Raw genomic sequence first — 7,793 nt, 5'->3', positions numbered from 1 at the left:
TCCTCCTCATCTTTTTGGTATTGTCACTTGGTATCAACTTAGTCTACTTATCAACGGAGATATTGTCCACAGGCTTAGAGATTCTAGCAAAGGTTGAGCTTGTCCACGAGCTCATAGGTTCAACTTGGCACCTTTTGTAATGGAAATGGCCTATGTACTTTGAGAGTAGCGTAATTAGGAAAATAGATGAAGCACTTTTGTGAGATTACTTGCAAGACAGAGAGTTTAGAGAACATGACAACAATTGAGGACCGATTCATACGGAGCCGGTCCCCCCTCCAATAGGCATTTGTATTATAGTTTCTCCCATCAAGAGAGACTTGATACAATACAATCTTTGTGTTCCTTGTGTCCTTGGTGATGCAATGAAGATGCAAAGCTTCATGCATCACAAGCATAACATAAACTTTATAGAAAGCATTAACTATCCCAAGCCTCAGTCCCAAGGCCTCAAACATCTTCGAAGGGGGAGGGAGCTAGAAGGGAATGAGGGTAGGGAAGAGGAAGAAGAAACATTCCATAGGAGAAAGAAATAGTTCATCACTTATCATCACTCTTCTTGCTAGCATACATAATAGCAAAGTAATGAAGATGGAGAATATGGCAAGCTTAAGGATTGAAGCATGGCTCTTGGTTGGATTAGTATTCCATAGCCAAGAGTGTTGGTGTAGGCTCTCACTTCTAACAAGCTTGGAGAAGGAGGTGGAGTTCCTCTACTTTCACCAAGTGAGAATCATCCACAAAATGAGTGTGTGTGTGTGGTGTATACCCCCCCAACACCCCCCTTGCTTGCTTGGGGCGAGAGTTCTAGCCTTTCCATATGCTTCAAGCTCATTGGACCCCTCTCCCCCTAGCCAATCACATGCAGCATGCATTCAAGTACATGAGTAGTCTTTGAACAAGTCTTCTCCTTACGCCTTAGAGAGAGAGAGCTTGAAAATATCTAGATATTTGATTCAAAGGACTTTTAACACTAACTATTGGAGGTCTTTAATGAAGCTAACCCTAAGGTATTTTAAGCTCCATTAGATGCATGTACCTCCTTTTGGACCCGTATTGAGATGTAACCATCTCTCCTCTTGGTCCCATGTTGAGGTAAGTCTAGAAGCACAGATGTAACCATCTCTCCTCTTGGCCCCATGCTGAGGTAAGTCTAGAATCACTTATTGCACATTGCTCTTTGATAGACCATCTCCTTTTGGACCCCTATTGAGATGCAACCATCTCTCCTTTTGGTCCCCTGCTGAGATAGGTCTAGAAGCACATGTTTCAATTCTAACTCTTGTTCCCGTTTATTCTCCCACATTAAATGATTAGTTGAATGTGAGAAAATCATTTGGGTAAGCTAGATATTAGATTTTATGACATTACCTCTCTCTTGAAATCATAGTCGTCCTCGACTATGAGATAGAGAAGATAAAGCCTAGTCATTAGTCTATTACTTAGCGGGTAGAGGATCCCTTTTTACCCTTCGACATCATTCCAAGATGGATGTCTGTCCCGCAAGCATGTCTGCTCTTTAGTCCATATTGTACTTCCAAAGTAGAGTGACAAGTTCTACTTGGTGTTTGTGAAACGTCGTCACAACAAACATGATCCTAAGCATGCATACTATTTAAATTTGTGCACAATAAAAAGAGAACTAGTCTTATAAGACAAAAACATTGTGCATTTGAAATGCTTATTTTAAGGCATCATTGTAAGCATTGACAAGATTCATATTATCCTTAAGCTAGGTTCTTTGCATCCATCTAGCATCGTTAAAAGAATAATTCTCTAACTTAATAAGATATCGTCAGATAATCTTACCGTTTCTTAATACCTTGTCTTCATGTCATAGGATGGACTCAAATTGAAGTACTTGAACTTCGATTTTTGGAGGGTCTGCAACTATTGCCTCTTTTGATGGCGCTCCTTTGTAAGGCTTACATAGGCTCTCATGGAAAACATGGTGCATGAGCCAATGGTTGGGGCAACTTTAATTGATAAGCCATCTCATTGATTGGCTTAAGAATTTAAAAAGGAACATAGTATCTTTTTGCTAGTTTAGCATAATACTCTTGGTGGCCCATAGGATTCTTGCCCGTAGTATGCCTTAGACAAGTCTTGAGAAACTTTAGCAAGACCCGATCATTTTACTTAAAGGTTAAGGCTCTTCTGTGCTTATTAGCAGTAGCCCTTTTTGACTTTGCTTTGAGATGGATATAACCTCTTTAATATTTGGAAAAGATTCTTGTGAGTCTCGGTTATATTCATTAGTAGCGAAGAGCTTCCCATGTTCTTTAATAGTAAGGGACTTTTGGATCTTCCCTCTTTAACTTTGAAAGGTGCTTTCCTCATAGAAGCATGTGTAATGTCATTGTATGCATACTCTATAAGAGGTAATTTTTTCTCTCATTGAGAACGTTGATCTACTTCCATGACATAGGATTTTAGTAGATCAAGAATCGTTAGATTAGTTATTTCACTTTGGTCATCCGTTTGTGGATGATGGGCCGAAAGAAAAATTTAATCTACTTCCTAGATTCTCAAAGAGACCCTTCTAGAAATTACTGGTCATTCTAGGATCTTTGTCCGACACTATGGATGTTGGAAAGCCATGATGCTTGAAAATTTGAGGTCTGAAGAGGGTTTCCATTTGATGTGCCTTAATAGTCTTTTTGACAGGCATAGAGGGTGTTTTCTTGCTAAGCCTGTTGACAGAAACAATCCAAATTGCTTCCCTCGATCAAATTTCAACTTTTGGTATACCACGCATTTTGAAACATATTCTTGTATGTTTACTTTTCATGATAGATGAACAAGAATTACATTTGTACTCCTCGAAGAGTAGATTATGGAATCCCTCTTTGCCTTGTATAAGGAGAAGTATGGGATTCATACATGACTTTGTTATTGTATGGGTGAGTAACACATAGCCTATTGCCGTTTGGAAGACAACCATCCTTCAAAGGGAATGGTTCTTTTTTCTTGCCTATTGCAAAGGCTGTAATTATGTACTTAAAGTCTTGGTCAGTAGCATACTCATCTATCATAAAAGATAGATCATTGTGAGTTACTATAGACACCACATTTACCCTTGGTCATTGTGAAAGTGCATTGACCACTTGATTGTGCTTGCCAGCAATGTGAGCAATATGAAATTTAAATTGCAAAAAAAAAATTGTCTACCTCATTTGTTTATCGGAGAGCTTGGTTTGCGTCATGAAGTTCTTGAGGCCTTGTGATCCATTTGTAAGATGAATAGAGTCCCCAAGATATAGTGTTTCCACGTATTTAGGGCATATAGAATATCTAGTAGCTCTTTTTCGTATTTGCCCAATACTCACTTATCGAAGTTGTGTCTTTCTCTCATATGCTATGGCATGCCCTTCCTGAAGCAAAATAGCTCCAAGGCAATTACCACAAGCATCACATTGGACCTCAAATGGCTTTGAGAGATCTAGTAGAGTGAGCACACATTGAGAGATAAGATTCTCCTTAAGCTTCTTCAAAAGCTTCTTGCACTTTTGCAGTCCATGAATACTTAACGTTCTTTTTTGTTAATTCATGTAATGGGCTTGCTATAAGCGAGAATTTTTTTAATGAAGCATCTATATTATGCACACATACCTATGAAGCTTCGTATCTCCTGTAGATTCCTTGGATTAGGCCATCCTTTTATTATCTCTAACTTTTCTGGATCCATACGGGTGCCATCTTTAGAGATAATGTGATCTAAATATTGGATATCTTGTAGGAAAAATTCACTTTTCTTTTGATTAATGAAAAGTTTATTCTCTCACACAACTTGGAAGATTACATGAAGGTATCGCTTGTACTCCTCAAGAAAATTTGAATGGCCTGAAGATTTTTGTCTATCATGAGTTTGAATACGTCTGGAGCATTGTCAGGCCAAAACTTGTAAATTATCAAATAGATCTTCTACCCGCGGCACAAAAAATCTATTCTTAATATAATCTTATTTAGTGCACTATAGTCAACACACATGTGATATGTGTCGTTTTTCTTTTGCACTAAAAGTAATGGTGAACAAAATGGAGAGAAGCTAGACCTCATCATCACTTTTTCCACCAGTTTGTGCACGTGCCTCATGATCTCCTCTTGTTGAGCTTGTGAAACTCGATAAGGAGGCTTGTTAGGCAGTGAGCTTCCTGGTAGGAGCTCAATTTGCATGGTCATCATCCCTCATTTTAGAGGTAGCTCACTAGGGATGTCATCAATGAAAACATCTTGGGATCCATTTAGAAAATTAAACAACTCTAATTCCTCTTGATTCCCTTTATTGCAAGGATATGGTGTTCCCCGACTCGTTAGCATCTACTCTTCCCTATAGTAGGTGAAGTAGATTCTCCTTTCAGGGAACTTCATGTTGGAAGCCATGCGGTTAAACTATGGTGCCCCAACGATAACATTCTCATGTTTTGAGAGGGGAGATGAAGAAATCCTTTTTGTCCACATAGCTTTGGATATGAAGCCTTAATTTTCCAATTAAGGAAGTAATTGAGATGTCTTGTCCCTTGATAGCTCCATTGGCTTTCAATGCATCTCCCATCTCGTGGGCCTGTATGCCTAGCTTAGTGGTCAACTCCGTGGATATGAAGTTGTGAGTTGAATCAGAGTCAAAAAAAATAAAGGCATCATGCTCTTCCAACTTTCCCCAAGCATAGGAAATGAGAAATCCTTGGCAATGGCTCTAAGAGTCTCATTGCGGGCAATTCTCTTGGAGCAAGGACGATAACCATGGCCTTGCTCCCCATACTTAAAACATTTGTGGTCCTTACGAAAAGCTTCTAGCTCTTTAGGAGAGAGTTTATATTTACCTTTGTAAACTCCCTTCTCCTTGGACCGATTGTTATTGTTGTTGGAATAGCTTTGGTAAGAATTTTGGACATTGGTTTTCCTCTTGGCATCACTTTTGTCTTTATTTTTCATGGGCTTGACATTCCGTCTAGCCCCTTGTTGGAATTGATGCACGAAGCAACCATGGTGTGGTGGATTACTTCAGTAATAGAACCAGGCCGTTGAGAGTTGACATACTCGGCCATCTCTTTGGGTAATCACGCACAGAATGGTTGCTTTTGCTCGGCGAAGTCTATCTTTAAAAGGCAACATCCTTGAGATATAAATCCCAAAACTTGTCCACATATTTGTGGATAGACTCATGAGAAAGAAGCTTCAAACTCCGTCATTCGGTGAGCACTTTGTCCTTTGCATCGCTTGCAAGGAATTGCTTCATGATGGAAACTCGTAGAGTTTTCCATGTCTTTGGGGCTTCGCCGTTGCCACGAAGGCTAGCACACAATTGACGAGCCGATTTTTGAAAGTGCATAGCTACATGGCGTAGCTTGGAGAACTCCATGAAGCCCTCGTCTCCAAAAGCCGCATCAAATTGTTGGATGAAGGCCAATACTTTGTCAGTAGCACCAAAGGTGCCATCATAGGTGAGGAAAGAGATACTCTTTCCTCCCTCTTTGAACTTATTGAGCTTTTGTGATCTTCGCTATCAGAAGTAAGATTTGTGATGTCCTCCCCTCTTGTATTCTCTAGGAGAATAGCCATAACTTTCATCGAAAGAGGAGGAAAGTGAAGAAGAAGGAGAAGAGGGTGATTTCTTTCTTGCCCTTTTCTTCCTTTGTTTCCTCTCTTCCTTTTTGGAGTGACGAGGAGAAGGACTATGGGTTAACCGTTTCTCTTAGGAGGAGTTGGCGATCATTTAGTCCGCCATCTTTGTGGAGCCACATCTTTGGAGGAACTTAGGGATTCATTACTTTCTTGTTTTTTGGATTCCTCCTCTTGTATGGGAGAGAATCTTCTTTGGGGAGTCTCATCAAGAGGCCTCCTAAGCTCTCTCTCCTCTTGGAGAAGAAAGGAAATCCCATAAGCACGAAGTTGTTGAGTAAATTCGGCTTGCAAAACGGGGTTGCCCATAGCTTGTTGCAACCTAGTAACAAGATAATTAACAAACATAGAGGCATCATCATTAGCACCTTCATGTGCAAAATCAAAGTTATCAATGTTCATTCTACTCTCTTGGTTATTGTCACTCATGTTAATTAAATTTATGTGTTTACTTAGTGTATGCTTTGGAAATTCAAAACCTTAGTTGCTACTCCTCTTAGCCTTTGAAAATAGGAGTTGTCGAGGAATAGCTCCTTTCGAACTTCTTATGGCTCAATGATGGTAAAACTGTAAGCAAGTCTAAAAAGACTTCATTATTAAAACCAAATCTCCCGAGGTGTGCACCATATCTCACATAGTGGGCTCAACAAAACCGATAAGAGATCCTAGTCCCACTTACCCTAAGATAATTAACAAAATCAACCATTAATAGGCTACTTAAGGACCTCTCTTCTTAAGCAAGAAAAGAGAAACCAAATGCTCTGATACCAATGTAATGGAAATGGCCTATGAACTTTGAAAGTAGCAGAATTAGGAAATTAGATGAAGTACTTTTGTGAGATTACTTTGTGAGCATGGCAGGTGAACTTAATTGATGGTAGTAACATAAACATGGTACTTAGTTAACTTGGCATGAACAATACTTTTGCAAGAGAGAGAGTTTAGAGAACATGACAACAATTGAGGACCGGATTCATATGGAACCGATCCCCCTCCAATAGGCATTTGTATTATAGTTTCTCCCATCAAGAGAGACTTGGTATAATACAATCTGTTCCTTGTGACCTTGATGATGCCTTGAAGATGGAAAGTTTAATGCATCACAAGCATAACATAAACTTTGTAGAAAACATTAACTATCCCAAGCCTCAGTCTCAAGGTCTCAAACACCTTCAAAGATGGAGAGAGCTAACAGGGAATGAGGGTAGGGAAGAGGAAAAAGAAACATTCCATAGGAGAAAGAAATAGTTTATCACTTATCATCACTCTTCTTGCTAGCATACATAATAGCATAGTAATGAAGATAGAGAAGATGACAAGCTTAAGCATTGAAGCATGGCTCTTGGTTGGATTTGCATTCCATAGCCAAGAGTGTTGGTGTAAGCTCTCACTTTTCACAAGCTTGGAGAAGGAGGTGGAGTTTCTCTACTTTCATCAAGTGAGAATCATCCACAAAATGAGTGTGTGTGTGGTGTATACCCCTCCAACACCCCCCTTGCTTGCTTGGGGCAAGTTCTAGCCTTTCCACATGCTTAAAGCTCATTGGACCTCTCTCCCCCTAGCCAATCACATGCAGCATACATTCAAGTACATAAGTAATCTTTGGACAAGTGTCCTCCTTACCCCTTAAATAGAGAGAGCTTGAAAATATATAGATATTTGTTGGATGGAACTAAAAGCTCATTGAACCCCTCTTTAACCCAACCAATAACATTCAAGCACACCATGTGGCTAAGCATAGGGAGAGTCTGGCATGTGTCCCATGTGTCCTTTGAGAAAAGGGTGTCCTTTGGGTGAGTGGGAGGTTAAGTCAAAGATTTCCTTAACTTTGGGGATTTCCCCCTCCTTTTTACGGTCTCTTTTTGACTTAAGCACCTTACCCCCCATGCATGGAAAGCTTCTCAAGAACCTTCCTCATTAAGTTTGTTGGGTCTCTTTTCTACTCAAGCACCTTACCCCCCATGCATGGAAAGTTTCTCAAGCACCTTCCTCATTAAGTATGACAAGCATCTCAAGTACCTTAGTCATCAAGCATGACAAGCACCTGAAGCACCTTAATCATCAAGCACGACAAGTACCCCAAGCACCTTAGTTATCAAGCATGAAAAGCACCCCAAGCTTAGGTCGAGTTTCCACCTCAAGCTCAGCCCTAGCTTACCTAAAGTCAAAGG

The sequence above is a fragment of the Adiantum capillus-veneris genome, chromosome 7, assembly GCF_014529385.1.
Source record: "Adiantum capillus-veneris isolate H3 chromosome 7, ASM1452938v2, whole genome shotgun sequence".
Lineage (NCBI taxonomy): Eukaryota > Viridiplantae > Streptophyta > Polypodiopsida > Polypodiales > Pteridaceae > Adiantum > Adiantum capillus-veneris.
This window is presented reverse-complemented; position numbering follows the sequence as displayed.